Raw genomic sequence first — 18,779 nt, forward strand, 5'->3', positions numbered from 1 at the left:
AGGCCCGTTGCACATATACAAGAGATGTGCAGCTTCATCTACATGCAGATCCCCTACAACTAGTGCAGAGGCTGTTCCTTAAACATGTTGCTTGCCAGCTTGTGGATCCCCCCTCCCCTAACTGTGCCACCTTGTCTGGCCTCACCTGGAGAGAATGCACCTTGTATTGTAGTGACTTGAGGTGCCTTGGAGTGGGTGGGAGTGTGTGTACAGATGAAGATGGAGGAATGGGGAGGGGGGAAGAACTGTGTGAGGGGGTACTGTGAGAAGAGCAGATGATATTGGCATGTAAAATGAATGAATGGATTGTTTGAGGTGTTTATTTGATATAAAAAGTGACCTCAAAAAGAAAAAACAAGAAATAAAACAAATACCAACATTGTAGTTACTGTACTTGCTGCAGAGCATGTGCTCTTTGAAGATTTCAAGAAGGGGCAAAGAGGGAGGAGGTATAGAACGTGGAACAGTCAGTAGATGGACAGGAAGGGGAATCAAATCTGGAGTGTAAATAAATAAATAAAAGATTAAATTCAAAAAGAAGGGGCAAGGATTGTAGTTCCATACTTATGTTTGGACTTAGTTAATGAGAATAGGAGATGATAAAGATCATAAGGCAGAAAAAATAACAATATTAGTGTATTGTTCATGAAAATGACAGTTCTTTCCAGCTACCCAGGAAATTCAGGTTCCAATGCCCTAGTATCCTGAAGAGCATTGCAATTTTGAATACATTCCTATCAGGTTTCGAACTGGTAATGTTCTTCAATCCTGGAGTAACCACACTGCATGCCTTAATTCCACTCATGGATGTAAAACATCTCCAGCAAATGAGCCATGTAATAAAAGTAGCAACCTCATGGAATAACAAGAAATCACAAGTCCCCCAGTCAGTAGAGGAAGAATGAAAGGGTTCACAGTCTCTTTCCACCAGCTCCCAAATGAGGGCACAGCAGTGAGACCAATGACTCTGTCTGACCTGATGTTGGATGGCAATTGCCAGTGCACTAGAATGGGGCCCAGTCAGAGCACAAGTACCACCTGCTGGGCGAACCTGATCCAGGTTCTCTTTGTCTGATCTCTCAAAGCATCTCCATACCTGAAGGGATAGCCTCTAGGATTACTCCCAGTTGTGTTGGCAAAAAATTCCAAGATTTTCACTTTGGTCATTTGGGTTTGTGCCCATGTGCCCCACAGAAACTCTTGGCTAGGAGCATCCCTGTCAGGGACCTGGATGTATGCCGGGTACCCTTCCTGCACAAAATTCCCAGTAGTGAGACTCCTGAGCTCTCCACATGGAAAGGACCCTCTTGAAATCCAGCCCCACAGTACATATCCCACGCCAGACTATCTCCACACAGACGCAGGTGCCCTCAGTGAACATGATGAGCACTATGAGCAGGCCTGGCTTGGGTGTGCCCAGAACTCCATGCAGCTTCCTATCACAGGAGATCCCTATGGTAGAGACAAGACAGGAAGAGTGGACAATTGGGTCCACTTGTACCCTGTGGGAGCCAAAGGCCTGCCTCGTGGACTCAGAGGCCCTACTTGTGATCGCAGGATAGTAATCCTCATAATCTCTTAGGCCCCATCCAGTGTTTCTGCCACTGCTTCCTCCTGTATGTGATGAGCAGGAACTGCACCAAACCCAAACTCTTTCAAGTCAGGTTGCCCTGCAGGGGTAAATCTGGGCAGGCACACCTCTTGCTTGATTTCCAGAGGTGCCTACAGACAATGTCCTTTCAAATGAGTCCACAGTATTGGGAAGAGAATAGGCACTCTAAAAACTCAGGGAGAACAGGATGCATGACCATGGGACCACAACTCTCAAAGGGACCTGTAATGTCTTCCCCAAGGGCCTACCTTAAAATTTTCAGAAGGTTCAGAGAGGATGTCTTTCTTTCAGAAATCTCACAAAATGGCTCTCAGTCCAAACCCCACCCCAGACCACTGTATGTGGAGTTACAGGTAGAAATGTGCAGAGGTTCACTTTTCAAATTAGAACTGAGGTATCCTCTGACCTCCAGACTCCCCACAATTTTATTGTGGTTCCCTTGGGAGCCTGAAAATCCTCACCTTCCTTTAGACCTACCAGTGAACCTCTTTACCTCTGAGTCTCTGTTGTGCCACAAGTGACCACTCTCACCAAACAACTCAACAGGTACATCGGTCAGTGTGAAAGACATTCACAGGTGAAGGCAGGGTCTCCATTGTAGCCTGCAGAGGGGGCATCAGAAACATCATAAAATATCGGCCAAGATGCAGGGATGGAACTGCCAGCACATGGGGGCACAGTCAATTTTAGGGGGCATTGGAATGTGTTGGGAATGGACAGAAACTCCCACACTGGGACACTCAGCTGGAAGCACTCAGGGGAAACCTCTAAATATACTTGACTCATTCACTCATCTTTACTCTGAGACTGTTCTCAGAAGCGAACATAGGCCTCCTGCAAGGTCCTTCTACTTTTGGTCTGCTAAGATATTACAAAGAGCGGGGAAGAGCCCTGCGTTTGTCAGAGGGAAAGCCTTGGTCTGGTATGGGTGAGAACTTCCTGGGTTACAGGTTCATACAGGATCTTGGTCTCCCTCTCAGGCCTGTCATTTTTAGGCAGGAATCAGGGACATTCCCAATGCCAGGAGCCTCAAGGTTCTTCCCCTGGAAATGGGACTTCCACAGGAAAGGCTGGAGTATGTTTGCTGCATGTGAAAATCCTGGTGCACTTCCTTGAGTGAGCAGAGCTATAGAGAAATATGGGACTGGGGAGAGCTAAGAAGACAGATGAAACTTCACAAAGAAACTTCACTACATCCACCCAGTCGTTAGATCAATGTTGACTATGGGTCAAAACTTCACTAGAGGTAAGTGAGCTAAAAAGCTATCCTATCATTGGGGGCTGGATCCTGGGATAAAATTGGGAGCTGTTCATGCCTGAGAATCTGATTTACTTCCCTGCACCATGAATACACAGTGGGATGCAGCAGTGTATGCCTGTAATCCTAGTTCTCCCTTGGCAGCATGGGAGAAGGGCAGGAGAAGATGCCAGCATCTTGCAGGCCAGCCAGCCTGGAGTACAGACTGCAGCAGTAGAAACAGGGGAAGCAAGATGGATAGCATTTGAAATGTAAATAAAGAAAATATCTAATAAAAAATTCTTTCTTCAAAAAAATTATGTACTTCAAATTACATTGAATGCAGTTCACCGTTTTTTGCCTGAGTTCAGGCTTGCAATTCACTTTGCAAGTGTTATTTTTTATTAGACTAGCCAAGAAAGGCTCTGAGCTTTTTCGGACATGTAAATTTCTTTATTTTAAGTTACATAGTCCATGATTTTGTTACAGTTGCTTAAACAAATCAGATTCCCCCTAGATCTTTATTGCTTATTTCTCTTTATGTGTTATAATTTTGTTTATATGCTAAAAAAATAAAACAATATTCCTTAACCTGGAAAAAATATAGCACCTCATTGAAAGATATTCTCTTGTCAACTCCAAACAACATGCAGGGCTCCAAGCTCACACTCATATATACATACACAAATGATTTCTTTTCAGACTTCAATTGGTCTGGGGCTAGAACTTTGTCTAACTACTTCCTGCTCTTGCAGAGGAGTTTCAGTTTCAGGCACTCACATGGACATGCTCAACCATCTGTAACTCTGGCTCCTTGAATTTGGCAACCTCTTCTGTTCTCTGGGGACACCTGGGTCATGTGTAGTACACTTCACACTCAGGAAGCACACACTACACACAGTGATGTTAGTAGGCTGGTGGGTCTCACTTGACCAGGGAGGCAGAAGAACACCAGAGGAGGAGTTCCAGGCCTCACATTCCCATGATCCTACCCTATCCGTGAGGAAGCCCTTGCAGAGGGTGGGGAAAACCATGCCCTACATGGGCTGAGTTCATCTGTAACTCTAGCACCAGGACGTGATTCCTCTCTGCACATTTCAGTTTCCTGTTTTTAGGTGATGGGGATACAATCTTCCTGACTGTATGTGTTATCCAAGTGACACCCCAGCTTGGGTCCTCTATGTCACCAACAGTGACAGCTCAGAGCAATTTTTCTTTCTATCAGCCCTGAGTCACTTACACCTGCCTAAGGCCTCTACTTGGTTAGTATTTCTGAGACCTGTTACTGCCTTGGTTTATACCACTGACAAGAGACTCCCTGCTCCAGGGGATCCCTCTGAATCCTTCTTGTACTTATATTTGTGATAAAAAGCAAATTCTCACGTGTGTTTCTGACAGGGATGCTGCAGTTAAACTTCACCTTTTCACAGAAAAGGATAGGTAAGCCTTTTCTTCAAGTTCCATGCTAACAGGAACCTCTCACAGAGCAGCTGGTGCTTAGTGAAGGTCTGGGAAAGAGATTGCTTTCACCTTACATTAGCATGCATTTTAATTAGCTAAGAACAGGAGATTAAAACCATTTAGCCAAAATATATCATTTTATTTTGTTTTTCAGGAAAATGCCAAGTTCTTTCCCAATTCCTGTGTAGTTCCTATTAGAATGCCATGGTATGTTGAAACATATAATGAATTAGACATAAGTCATTCTCATTTGTTTATAAAACACTAAGATTGTCCTAAAATGAAGCTACAGTAGGAGGTGTGTTAGTAACTCCATTCATACACTTTAGAAATCTCCAGCTAATGAGCCTTGTAGTAAAAGAAGCAACATTTTGTAATAATTAGAACCCCCAAGTCACCCAGTATGTAGAGAAAGAATGGAATGGTTCGCTTCACACTCTCCTCCCACCAGCTCTCAAATGAGGGTACAGTACTTAGACCAATGAGTCAGCCGGACCTGATGTTGGATGGGAACTGCCAGTGCACTAGAAGGGGTGCTGGTGAGAGCACAGAACCATCTGCAGGGCGATCCTGGTCAAGGCTCTCTGTAAATCATCCGTCAAAGCATCTCCATACCTACTGGGGTGGGATCTAGGATCCTGCTTAACAAGTCTGGCAAAAACCAAACCAAACCAAACCAAACCAATATTTTCACCTTCATGGTTTCTGCATGTGCCTTGGGGCCCCCACAGAAGCTCCTGGCGAGAGTGAACTCTGTCTAGCACCTGCCTGCATTCCAGGAACCCTTCTTGCACAAAATGTTCACTAATGAGGCTTCTGTCCTAGCATGCATGATATGATCCCTCCCTGCATACAACTCCATGTTGTTCAATATGTGCCACAAGTCCTCCTCACTGACAAAATAGTCCTCTATGAAGATGATGCATAGCACGATGATTACAAGACCTGTCTTGGATGTGCCTGGAACACCATGCTGCATCCCACCACAGGTGATCCCCAGTGCAGGGACAAATGAGTAGCATTAACAAAGGGGATTCCTTTTCATTATGCCAAGGCCAAACATCAGCCTTGTGCAGTCAATGGACTTAGTAAAGCTCACAGGGCAGTGTTCATCGTAATCTTAGATGACCATATTCTCTGCCATGGGTGTCAGCTGCTTCCTCCTGTATTTGACAAGTAGGAACGGAATCAAATCAGCTATCTTTGTATTGCAGAATGGCTAGGTCTAGCCTGTTCTGGGTGATCCTGCTGTCCAACTCCTTAAGGCAAGATGCTAATCTGTGAGCAAGGCAGAAGAACAGGAGAGGGGAAGGAATTACTCCAAGGTCCTCAGGTTCCCCACAGCCCTCAGGTAGGCAGGTCGGTTGTGAGGACTCTGTATGAGGAAGGGACTCTCTCAGCTCTCACCCTGTGTACTCACAGACCCAATCTTTCCTCTGATGACCCAGGTCGAGGTGCTCTCAGCAGGCCCTTCAGTTCCTTTACACTTCTGCCTGGAACCAGGCAGCGCTTGGGACTCAGACTAGTTTCCTTGTCCTGGACTCTTTGTGTGATGGTGCCTCAGAAAAGTCTCTTGTGGGGCTGATCTCCATGGTGTGGAGTGCAGACACCTTTGTTCATCCCCTGTGTTCCTTTCCCTGAACTTCCCATGTGTCTACTTAACCAAGGACTGATTCCAAGGGAGGACTCCCACTCTGGTGAAGGTGCATTCCCTGAGACCCTGTAAACCTCTCAGGAGAGCTGAGCCTCTCCTGTGTTCATCTCCCCCTGGTATGGGATCTGTAGTTATGGCTACCTCTCTTGGGCTCATCTCTGCCAAGACAGGTATTCCAATATTCTACCTGAAGCCCACTAGCACACTTAGCTCTCCTCCTTGAGATCCCTGCTTTGCATGAATGGCATACCAGCCTCACCCCCACCCCCACCCCACTCCTTGCTCCCCAATCACCAGTAGAGGGGCATATATGCTTTATGCAGGCTTCTGTCCTGGGGATGGTTCCTCTTCATGTGTCCCTTTTTGACCATGATTACCTGGGATTCCTGGTGAAAATGGATACCTCCTCAGGCACAGATCATTGTCATATTCTGGGCTCTGGTGGTACCCCAAACGTGAGAGGCACAACTTTCTGAGAGAGGAGACAGAAGTCAGAAAGAATCACCTCTGGATATGCCTGGTCATGGCCTTCTCAAGACTGGCAAAAGGGGCAGAGCCCTGTCTTCTGTTCCAGATTCTGAAGATTTACTTCCTCCTCATTCCCCACAAAGCCCTGCCCCAATCCCACTTCCATCTTTCAGGCCAACGCCACATCTGAACATCACCTTACCACCTGATCCACAAGTCAGAGATGACAACTGTGGTGCACAGTGAATGTCCGCTCATATTCTCTGCTGCGGTTCAGGCAGCTTTTGCATGTCTTTAGTCAGGGGTCTTCTGTTCCTCCGGGGTGGTCCTGGTTCCTTACTGTTATATGTCTGAGGCCTTACTCCCAGGATAAATCTCCCCACTCATTCGCACACCACACTCTGAGTCAAAGTCACAGTGAAGCAGTTTGGCCTCCTCAAGGCATCCCAAGATGCACAGGTGTGTAGAGGCGCACCTGTGCTCTGAATGGCAAGGATGCCATTTAAAAAGAAAGCAAGCAAGCAAGCAAACAAACAAACAAACAAACTTGGATCATACTAGGGCCAGGCTGCATTAATTCAGAATGCACTATCTAGAAATGGTCACTTAGGTCAATCTTGTGTTGTCACCTTGCCTCTGATAGACTGGCCTTCCCCTCCAGGAACTTCTTTAGCATGTAAAAGAGTGGGTAAGGGGCTCCTCTCAGCAAGTAGGCACTTTAGGCATCCTGTAAGTAGCAGGAACCTAAAATCTTGGCTCTAACAGTTTTGAGTCCTAGGAGAGAGATATAGGAGCCCCAAGAGGGGTAATAACTCAAGCCATACAAGGTTTGTTTTTCTGATGACCAAACCACTACAATTTGGCTTTATTTTTCCAGCTGTTCTAACTTTCTGGGGTATGGATTGGGGTCCCTAGTCCTTTTTTTTTTCTTTTTGGTTCAGGTTTCAGTGCAGATTTATTTCAGTTGTGTATTTTATTCCAGGCAAGTGCTTATTACATGGATAGTATTCATGGCTCAATACCTAAACTGAGAGCATGAACAGCCACTAGAGTACAGTTCAATAGTAAAAATACAATATGTACAAAATTAGGGTTTATGTAGGGTTTTTTTGTTTGTTTGTTTGTTTGTTTTTGTTTTTTTCCCACACAGCAGATGTACCCAAACATAATAAAAAATCACTACATTCTGGGGTCACTACAATACATATTTCAGGAAACAGAGACACACTGACCAAGTCCTCACTGTAAACAAGGGCCACCTCTTTGGGGATTGGGAGTAGGACCCTGGGATTGGTGTGGGGGGAGAAGCAGCTGTTCCTAGAGAGAGACTTTGGTGACCCAAGTCCCTTCCAGGCATCCCCTACCCTTCTTTGGCCCCCAGGGAACCACTCTCCTCTTTTCCTCCCCAAGGTAAAGATCCCAGGCAGTGAGCCACTCCAAAGAGCACAGGTAAAACAGGCATGAGAGGTAAGGTGTGTGCATGTGTGTGTGTGTGTGTCCCATTCTGACTCTGGGGGCCACCTCCACGCTCTGCTCTGTGTTGTGACAAGGGGCAGAGTCTGCTGCTGGCTGGGTCAGACCACTTGTCCCATTAACTCTTCTCTGTGTCTCAAAGCCAGTTGCAGAGTTGGCAGCATTGTGTTGGCCCCGAGCCCTGCAAGATACCTCATCATCCACCCAGCCATCCCCCCAACACCCCTGCAAGGGTTCCTCCAGATCTAGTGCCAAATGAATATGTCCAGATTGGTGGTGATGGGTGTTGTCGCTGTTTTTGTTGTTTGTGACTGCTGTGTGCCCATGTGGGCAGCCACCTCCCAGCCTTTTCTTGGGCATCTCCCCTTTGAGAGCTGTTAGGACCACATCTGTCCTCACGCTGTGGGACCGCCTAGCCTGTCCCTAGTCTTTCTAACACCCAAAATTGTTTGCATGCCTGAGTCCAAGTTGAGTGTATAGAATAGGACTTTCCTACCAACATCTCTGTGATGAAATAATCATGTGTTTGCATCCTAGATAGAGCAGAGCTTTTGCTGCCCTCTTGGGTCCCTCTTACACCACAAATATGAAGCCACTGTCAGAAACAACCTCACTTCTAAAAAACGTTCCTTGTTTTGTCTGCACAGTAACTGGTTGGCCAAAAGGCTGATTCTTGCAAACGGGCCCCATTTGGTGCTTTCTTCTATCCCTAGTTACAGACAAAACTTTGTGAGACTCTCTGAAACCTCTCCCCCACCCCAGTGGCAGTTGGACTTGTGCAATTGGCTCCCAGCAAGTCACTTATCCTACCTATCAGGTCCCTCTTGGTAACACTCTAACCAGTAGCAGCACTGTACAATGTGGCTGGGCTAAGGGTCACAACCTCATTCCAGGCTTACCTCAGGGGAGTAGCTTCATTGGTTTTTGTCCCTGTGTGGGGATCAGACTATCTGCAGACCTCAGCATGGCCTCTCCTCTACTGCAGGTGACTCATACTGTCTAATCATGGAAGCCCTGAGCCTGTCTCCTTCAGATTGCCTTAACCCAGAAGAGCCACAAGTGTGATTCATACAACTCAGTCGTCAAGGAGAGGAGCAAAGTTGAGAGGAAGAGGTAGAGACTCAGGATGGTTTAATGAGATTGTATATCAAGTGTCAAATTCTCAGTTAATGAGGCCTGTGTCACTGGGCCTCCAATACTGGAAGCAGAAGCCACTGTGACATTTATAAGGAATTGCAGGAAACGCAGATACGTAGGTTCATAGAGACAGGGCTACTAAGGAGGCAAATGGAATCAGCTGACACATTCCAGTGGGAAACCATTACCACCATTGTTTATACCAGACCCAGTTTAGAGCCTTGTCAGTGCATATGAGCCATTCTGAGATTCTCAAGGAGAAGGCCAGGCCTCCTTGTGAGTTAAGGTGAGATCTCAGAATGTGTCATGGAAGATGCAACATATAGGAAGATTATTCCCCAAGTGCTCCAACTGATAGTCCTTCAGCAAAAGAGTTCCCCGATTGTGTGACAGTCAGTCCCTCCCCACTCTTGCACATCCAAATGTGAGAAATTGGGGACAGAAAGACACTTCTTAAAGTTCTTGGAAAGGAGATGGCCATGCATGCCCCTTTCTGAAGTTGGACTACTGATTCTTTCTTGAGGTTTCCCGATGAAGAACTGCGCTCTGGTACTGAGTGGGACCCATCTAGGAATCACAATCTTAGATTTGAGATTACACTAGGACCTCTGCTCTTCTGCTAGACCTTGGTGGAGGGTAACCAGACTCAGTGCAACTTTCTATCGTCCTGTAGTATGTCAGGGAGGACGTGGCCCTTCCTGGGGAGTAAGACTTAAAATCTGGAGAGGTATGGGACCAGAGCCCTCTAGGAGAAGCAAGGAGACCTCTGATCTAAGACCTGAAAGCTATTTTTGCTGTCATCCCTAGTTCTGGGGAAATCTGTGAGCCAAAGCTGTCATCTCTGACCCCCTGTTCAAGGGGACAGGTGGGAATCTGGAGGTGCCTTGTGAGGATTTGATACAGTGCTCTTCAGAATCTCCAAGACAAATGTGGATCCCTGTTCTCCCTGCCAATTTTGAGATACTTGACAAGTTGTGTCCAGGTGTGTTCCATCCTTATTTTGTCTGCTCTGTCAGGAAGATGAGTTATTGTGTGAAATGTGCTCTGCAGATCCCACTCGTGATGTGGAAACTTAAGGGTTCTTTGGAAAGTCTGTAGGATAGTGTTTTGTTGGGGCAAACATGTGAAGGAGTGCTTTGCTGAAGTAGACACAGGAGAGAGAAAGTATGTTTTTGTAAAGCAAGCACGTGAAAGAAAACATGATGAAGGATTCTTTGGTAAAGACATGCATGTATTGGTCTGCTTTACATTGATTCGTTGAGCAGCATTTGTCGGGATGCCATAGAGAGAAAGGCACCAAAAAAACTACTTGTGGTGGAGTGTAGTTTGTTGCTGCTTCCAAGGACTTGCGCTGATTGGATGCACGTGCTGACACAAGACACATGCTGAGGAAAGGGGCCTTGATGAGGTAAGGCACATGGAGGACAAGTCCTGATGAGAGGGTATGCATAGGACTCCATGGAGTGTGGAGATGGAGCTTGGCTTGCTAGTACAGCTAGCTGTGCAGTACTTGTAGCTCTCACATGTTCTCTGATCTTCAGTACCCTGAGAGAGGCACAGCTAAAAATTTCTCCTAGAGTTCCTGTTGGCCCCTCCTGCTAGTTCCAGCCTAGGCTGAGGTCTGGCTATCTCTGCTAGGTCTTGTCACCTGTTGTGGCTGCATTTCCTTTCTGCCTCAAGACTGGGGATAGGAGGTCTGAGGGATGTGAAGACCTTGGTAGTAAGGTCTTCATATGTCAAATAAAGAGGAGAGCCGCAGATGAGCCAGACCCCAGGCATGGGCCTCTCGTGATGACTGCATGTTTCTGCAGCCAGAAAGAAGGGACTGTGCTGTCTGCCTGTGTCCTGGGACCAGCTCTTGGGGAAGCTGAATGACCAGCTTGCTTAAACTAATTCAGGTGGGAAAGAGGGACATAGCTGGGAAGAGGAGAACTAGTATAAAGTGAGCCTGTTGGGAAGGACAGATCAGATGAAGATGCTGCACTCAGCAAGGGAAAAATCGCTAATAGTTTGGAGGCAACTCTTACTAAACTGTTCTATAATCAGTTTACCTAAGTGAACTGTGACTTTCCTAAGATGTCCTGAGAAACACACACTAACTTTCCACGGATGCAGGAACTACTAGAACCGCTCAAGCATCTCTAACTATCCAGTATATCACTTACCTTGTCAGGTGTTCTAATGCATTTGTACGCTGGACCTTCCATCCAGATAAAAATGCCCGCAAGACTATTTACACATAGAAAAGCAACTGCGTCACAGGGATTTTAGAAAACTACCAGGATTCCTGCCCAGTAAATGGCAAAACCCAGGACTAGGTTCCTGTGTGCATTTATGAATGCTATAATTTTCCCATTCTTCCCTGCTCAGGTCAGACCTCTGTCTGTTAATTTAATTCTCTCTCGAGCACTGTCTGCTGCCTCTCATGAAAGAAAGTGATCCATTCTAAATCTATTGTAGTATAAGGCAACCTGAAGACAGAAAGTGCTGTGGATAGCCCTGGGGCTAATTATATTTGATGTTAATTCCATTCTCAGTAAGTGATTGTGAACAAGGAAGGAGTCAGCACTCAGGTGATTTCCTGTAAACCTGCTTCCCACCCTAATTTGTAAAATAAAGGAAAGCTGATGATTGGGCAGATAAAGAGAAGGTGGAGTGGAAGGTGGGGAGAGAGACAGAGAAGGAGAAAATGGAAGAGGGACAGGACACAAAGAGGAGGAAGAAGGAGAAAGCAGAGCAGAAGCACATGGCTTAGAGAAGTTCTAAGCTGTGGAAGATGGTAGTGTAGCAGTAGATCTTCCCAATCTAGATGCACAGCATGTAATCATATTAACTGTGTTGTGTTTTCATTGCCGGGGCATATTTGGGAGGAGATTTAAGGAAACAAGAAAGAAGGTGAAAAGAGCCTGGTTCACTGTACTCTACTCCCAATAAAACCATCCAGAATTACTGCCTTCCCCTTGACACTCATGCTTCCTTTTTGGGAGTGGTGGTGGTGGTGGTGAGGGGTCATTCACTATGGTATCTACTAGTAGCAATAGGACTTTTGACATAGAGTTTGCTTCAGAGCACCACATTGTTATATGTGTTGATATACCCTCTAAACATTTGTCTTGACCGGAAGGGAATGTGAGGGTCAGAGGTGAACTGGAGCCATGGAGGAGAATAAATGAAGTGATGATACAAAAATCAGGGCAGCCCCTATGTGACACTGCAGGTTGGAAGCAAGAACCCTGGTAGGAACAAATATATCATGATATGTAGAGGACAAGTGCAGAAAATATCGATAAGTAGGAGAGCGATTCCAGAGCTGGAACAGCCAAGATGCCCATTGTGTCTTACTATATTTTGGGGTATAATGCTAATTGTTCCTCAAAACCTACTTTGAATGATGTTTCTTAAATGTTTTAACCTGCCCATGTAGGCCACCACCCACCAGAAGTAGTGAGAAAAGAAAGGATATGGGGTAAGTGGACCTGTTTAGAGAGGTCTTTTGAGTGCAACAACCAGCTATGTGGTCTGGAAATCAGCAGTTCAGTCCACAGGTTAGCAGGCACTAGATCCACTCACAAACACTTCATGGATACACCAGCAGTCTAGTTCGTTAGAGTCCTGATATCAACCATGAATCAGCAGTGGTAGCACTACCTAGCAGAGACAGCCAGGCCTCAGCCTTGGCACAAATCAACAGGAGGGACCAGGTTGAACACCAGAGTTCTAGGCTGTGCCTCTCTCAGGGGATCAAAGATCAGAGAAGAGGTGAGACCCACAAGCACTACACAGCTAGCTCTATAAGCAAGCCGCACTCAGTCTCCACCATTGTCCTTCGAGTCCTAATTGTAACCTGCACACATCTCGTGTCCTCCACAGCTCTTGCCTCAGCATGTGCATCTGTCTCAGCTGACATCACTCTGTCAATCAGCCCAAGTCCTTGGAAGCTGCAAGAAACTGCAACACACCACCAGGTTTTTGATGCATTGCTCTCTATGGGGTCCAGGCAAATGCAGCTCAACCATGCAGTGTAAGGCAGACCAATACATGTGTGTTGTTAGTAGAAATCCTTCATCAAGTGTCCTCTCATGTGCTTGTTTTAGCAGAAATCCTTTCTCCTGTGTCTGCTCCTCCTCCTCGTTCTTCCCCGAGTTCCCCTTAGTCTTTTTTTCCCTGTGTCCACTGCAGGGAAACCTTCCTTCACAGGTTTGCCCCAGGAAAACACAATCCAACAGACTTTACAAAGAACCCTTACGTTTCTACTTCACTGCAGGTACATTTTCAGCATCTGCTGCTTTTATCAGCTTCCTGGGTAGACCTGTGTCATCCAGGGACTGACTTGTGCAAGCCAGAGCAGGTGAGAGCCTCCTTCCTTCATGGCCACCACAGGAAACTGGTGAGGTTTCCTGGGGGCTTCTGCGAGGCCTTGAAACCATAATCATGTGCCCCCAAGAAGTATATAGATGATTCCCCATTGTGTATGTGTCTAGATTTTCCTTTTCTTGTAAGAACATTGTCATATTGCATTAACAACCCATTCTAATTATCTCATCTGAACTACTAAGTCCCTATTATCAAATAAAGTTGCTCTCACAAGTACTGTAACTTGGAAATAAGGTTTCAATTCATTTTTGAAGGAATATTTTCAAATAACTGTATTATCTAAGTTCATACAAAGTAGGTTGCTAATACCAAATATAAGCCTCTTCAAGACTGTAACATGAGTGATGCTGACTCAGTATGTATCATACAATCCATATGTACATTAATTGAATCAAAGACCAGTTTTCACCAGTAGGGTAAACCGAGGCAGGCAGCCTTTGAGGGTCAGTACTTAGAGTGGCTAATGGGGTAGATCCACATGCCTACTGGGGCTGCAGCCCATGGCAGCCAGCAGTTAGAGAAGCTACCCTGAAGACTTTTTCTCTAAGGGAACAAAGTTTGATTCATTGCAGCAGGCACTCCCTGTGGCCAGCAGAAAACATTGAACTCTTTTAACTCTTTGGGGCAGGCAGGCGACAGACAAGAGAGAAGGAAAGAGAGAAAATTCGTGAGCACACACACACACACAAAGTGGGAAAAACCAAAAGCAGAGTCCAAATAACTTCATACACACACACACATACATACATACATACATACATACATATTTACATGCATACAGACTTACCGACAGGCATATACCCTTTTACACATTAAATCATTAGAGCAAAGGTCCAGCAAGCAGGCTCCAGGAATTTCACACATACACATGTATATACACACAGTTGGTGGATGGAGCAAGCCCCAACCCACACCCAGAACTTAACATATGTATGGACATACACTTAGTTGATGGGTGGAAGGAACAGTGTTCTAATTCCCACTCACACTGATCTTACTTACACACGCGCACATGTGCGTGCACACACACACACACTCACACACACACACACACACACACATATATACCAGAAACAATGTTCCAACCCCCACACTTTATTTTTTCTTTCATAGCTTTTATATCCCAACATAATCTTTCAAGCAGTATAAAATTACAATGTGATTACATTTTAGTTTTCTTCTAGTAAAGAATTTTGAAAAAAACCAGTCTGTTCCCTAGTACCTTCACAAAAAATAACATCAAGTAGTACAGGTAAAAAAATGAATAAATAAAAACCAAAAAAACCACAAAGGAAAGCACAAAAACTAAATTATTCCCAAGAAAACACATACATTCATAAGTAAGCAACTTGTTATAGATCAACAAAGCATAAGCAAGCAAGGTGGTTTTCTTCTGACAGGTTCTTTTACTGGCAGGCAGCAAATTGCATGTACAAAGAAAGGAGTAATTATTTTATTATTTATCCTTAAAAGCAATCTTGTAAGAATCTTAAAAGTATCACAAATCTAAACTCTTACATAACAATCAGTCATATCTACTTTAGATCCTCAGAATGCATATGTACTCACTAGCAATTCTTATTAAATCATATTAGGAAGCTGAACCAAAAGGGGCATAAGAAATCAATTATCACCAGTCCAGCCTCAGTGAGAGTCGCCTCAGCCAGTGTTGCCATTGTTCTTGTTCCTGACTATGAAAAGTCCCTAGCTTAAATAAGAAGAGTGTATCTCTCTAAACTTCAAATTGTTCAAATTGATTTTCTACATCAGAGCCAGTTGTAAAAACATCTCAGCCTAGCTTCACCAACAATTTTATTTTTCCAAATGCTTTCTAAGGGTGGTGTTGGCTGTTGACAATCTACATCTCTAAGTTCTTCTCTAGGTTGATGATTCATTGATTAATCTGCTCCAGCAGCAATGCCTGAAAGAGATCAAGCATTAGTACTGGGAGTGCCAGAGATACTGCCCAGTGAGGGACTTGAAACCCCCTTAAAGTTCCCATAGAATTCCTAGATTAAGAGGGCTGTGTGTGCAGCAAGTAGAGCAGAGCTCCAGAGCAGCATGATGAGAGATGAGACAGAGAGGGCCAAGTCAGGTTCACACAGTAGATGGTAGTATGCTCTGACCATCACACATTTTAGTGTATTAGCAGTTCCCATGCAACATTAGATCAGGCAGAGTATTTGGTCTAAGTACTTAGAGTTCATTTGAGAGCTTATGGGAGGAGAGTTGAATCATTCTATCATTCCTGTTGTGAGCAGGTGACTTGGGGTTTCTTTTTGTTATAAAATGTTGCTGGTTTTTTACAAGGTGCATTAGCTGGAGAATTTTAAGTTGCAGATTATATTCTTATTATGTCTATTAGTGTTTATTATGCTAAGAGAGTATACTATCTCATAAAAACAAACTAAGATGCTTTCCATTCTATTCTAACCTGTCACAAGTGACCATAGCATTTGAATTGATATTCCCTCAGCAATAAAATTTTAGTTCAGTTATCTCCAGTGAAATTTGGCCAACTGTAAGAAGGCATTGGGTTTGGGGAGTTGGTGAAAAAATGAACAGTTATTTCGGTTGAAAAACAGCTGAGAGGGATGGAGGGAAGGAGGGAGGGAGGAAGGGAGGGAGGGTGGGAGGGAAGGAGAGAGGGAGTGGAGGACCTGGTCCTTAACTCATTCTAGAAGTTTTTCTGCAGAATAGATTAATCTACATCCACAATTTTAAGTGTGTCCAAGAAAAGAAAGATTTCATTAATTTTATTCCTGAAATTTCTTTGTGGCCTGTTAGCTATTCTGTGTCCTGCTAGGCTACATATTTTCTGATATGTCCTAGAGGAATGATAGCAGCACCACCTGTGTTGGTTTGAGTAAGAATGGCTTCCATAGCTTCATATACTGGAATGCTTAGTCACTAGGAGTGGGACTCTTTTTGATAAGATTAGAAGAGTTAGAGGAATATGACTTTGTTGGAGGAAGTGTATCACTATGGGTGAGCTTTAAGGTTCCAAAAGCCCATGCCAGGCCCAGTGTCCGCCTGCCTGTCTGCCTGCCTCTCTGTCTGCCCACGTCCCATCTTCTTTCTGTCTCACCTTTGTCTATCTCTGTCTCTCTACCTATGGATCAGGATATAGCTCTCAACCACTTCTTCATCACCATGCCAGGCATGCCTACTGCCATGCTACCTGCTAATATGATAATAAACTGACTTTCTGAAACTGTTGGCATAAGACACCACCCCAGGGTGTAAAGAGCTACAAGCCATCTACCTTTCACTACAGTCCCTCTCACTCAAGGCATTCTAGCAGGGTTTGTACATGTAAGACATGTGTTATAGCAATCCAAATGAACAGGCTATCATACCCTTCCCAGGTGAAGGGCCCTGAAGCTTCCAGCATTGGGAATTTCCCAGATCCCTGTCTACTAAGTGACAAGGCTGGGAGGATAGCAGGTACCTGCCTAGACCTATGGTCCAGGCTATCCAAGATGTTCATAATGCTATTAAAATGGAGGATCATTCAGAAGTAATTTGGCTTCGAGAGCAGAACTATCATGAGAATTAATGTACTTATAAAAGTGACACCAAAAACCTTAGTTACTCTTGGAGCTATGAAAGGAATAGTTAGATCTGCTTTCTTTGGCTTTTAATCCATTCTTTAATTAAGCTCTGTTTGATAACATTTTCTTTTAAGAAATCAGAAGAGGGCCAAGTGTGGTAGAATAAATCTTTAGTCCCAGCAATAGGAGGCAAAGGTAGGTTTAATCCTAGCAGTCTAGAGGCAGAGGCAAAGAAATCTCTCTCTGAGTTTGAAACAAGCCGTGTCTGTGTGTGTGTGTGTGTGTGTGTGTGTGTGTGTGTGTGTGTGTGTGTGTGTATTATATGTATATGTATTATGAGTTCCTGATCAGCCAAGTCTATATAGTGGAGACCCTGTCTCAAAACAAAACAAATAAATAAATAAATAAAAACAAAAACATTTGCTTAGAAAAATCTCTAGCATAATACAATATTTGTCATTCACTAAGTCAATTTTCCACAAAAACATAGGATACAAATCATCAATTTCTTGTCCATTTATAGCAGAATAGCACATTTTCCAAAATCGGGTTCTCTATCCATCTGAGACTTTACCAGAATGACTTTCTGTTGTGTTTTATAAAAAAGAAGCCAGGGATACGTTTGGTGGAGGTACTGTATGGTGAGGTGTAAGGGGGTGCCTCTGTGGGCCCATGCTGAGACATCCCTTCCCTGAGGTACCAGCCACAGGATGGGTATAATATAGAGTGGAGTTTATATAAGCCATAGGAAAGGGAGTTGAGGGGATAGTAGACACAGAAAGGAAGAGAGAAAGAGAAGAGGAGTAGAGGCTGCCCATGAACACTTGGGGAGAGAGGGAGAGGGGAATGGGGAGAAAAAGGTCAAAGGGGGAAGAGGGGAAGAGAGCAAGAGAGAGAGAGGAGGAGGCAAGCAGCCCCTTTTACAGTGTGTCAGGCACACCTGACTATTGCTAGGTAACTGTGGGGTGGAGACTAGAAGAAATGCTAACATTTTCAACATTCCATTCATGATATAATGTGTATTTTCTTAGATGATAAGATTTCAATAGATTCCTCTCTTCTTTTAAACCAGAATAATTTAAATTTCTATCAATTACTTTAAGAGAATGCTACACATACTCCAGTGAAGTTTGCTTGGCAGGCCGAGAGGCCTGGGAGCACTCACAAGGCAAAGAGTTTCGTGGAAAGTCACCTCCTGGAACTTTGACGTTCTCATAACCCGTATACTTAAACCCTATCCCCGCGTTAGTTTGGTGTATGGATCCACGTGCTCTCTGTTAGTATTGTTTTATTATAAGTGCCTTTTAAGATTGAATTCTGACATAGCTAAGCCTCCACCAATGTTCCAATGCTTGAAGTCGAGGAGCTTGGAATAGCTCAGGGCTGGTCTGCAGAGTGTTTACTTGGGACAGCAGCCAGTCTCATCAAAACAAAGGAATACACATTGGCCTAGCTAATAGGTAGGTTTACCATGAAAGAGCTAGGGAATCCCACTGAGACAGGAATCTTCACTACAGCCAGGTATAGCAGGCTACATTGCATATTAGAAGCAAGTTGGTGAATTCTTCTGACAAATGGAGATTCTCCACAGATACTTAAAAGAACAGCAAAGTTACACTCATACAAGAATTTATCAAGGCCTAGGAAATAGGGGGGTTGTGGTATTGCACTATTCATGAGAAGGTCTGCTAGAGCAGAACCCCCTGGTGCTAGCTTTCACAAGGCTCAAAGGAGTAGCACAAATTGTGACTAGGGTGTGAAATCCTTAGCTGTCATTAAGCTGACCCTAGGCAGGACTGCTTTTTCTTT

The 18,779-nt window shown here is 44.6% G+C and overlaps 2 pseudogenes; both read right to left on the minus strand.

Moving 5' to 3' along the window:
* Gm14722 (predicted gene 14722) lies at positions 1,024–1,579 on the minus strand (annotated as a pseudogene).
* Gm14721 lies at positions 4,835–11,249 on the minus strand (annotated as a pseudogene).
* Between the last annotated feature and the right edge of the window lie 7,530 nt (positions 11,250–18,779).

The sequence above is a fragment of the Mus musculus genome, chromosome X, assembly GCF_000001635.26.
Source record: "Mus musculus strain C57BL/6J chromosome X, GRCm38.p6 C57BL/6J".
NCBI lineage: Eukaryota > Metazoa > Chordata > Mammalia > Rodentia > Muridae > Mus > Mus musculus.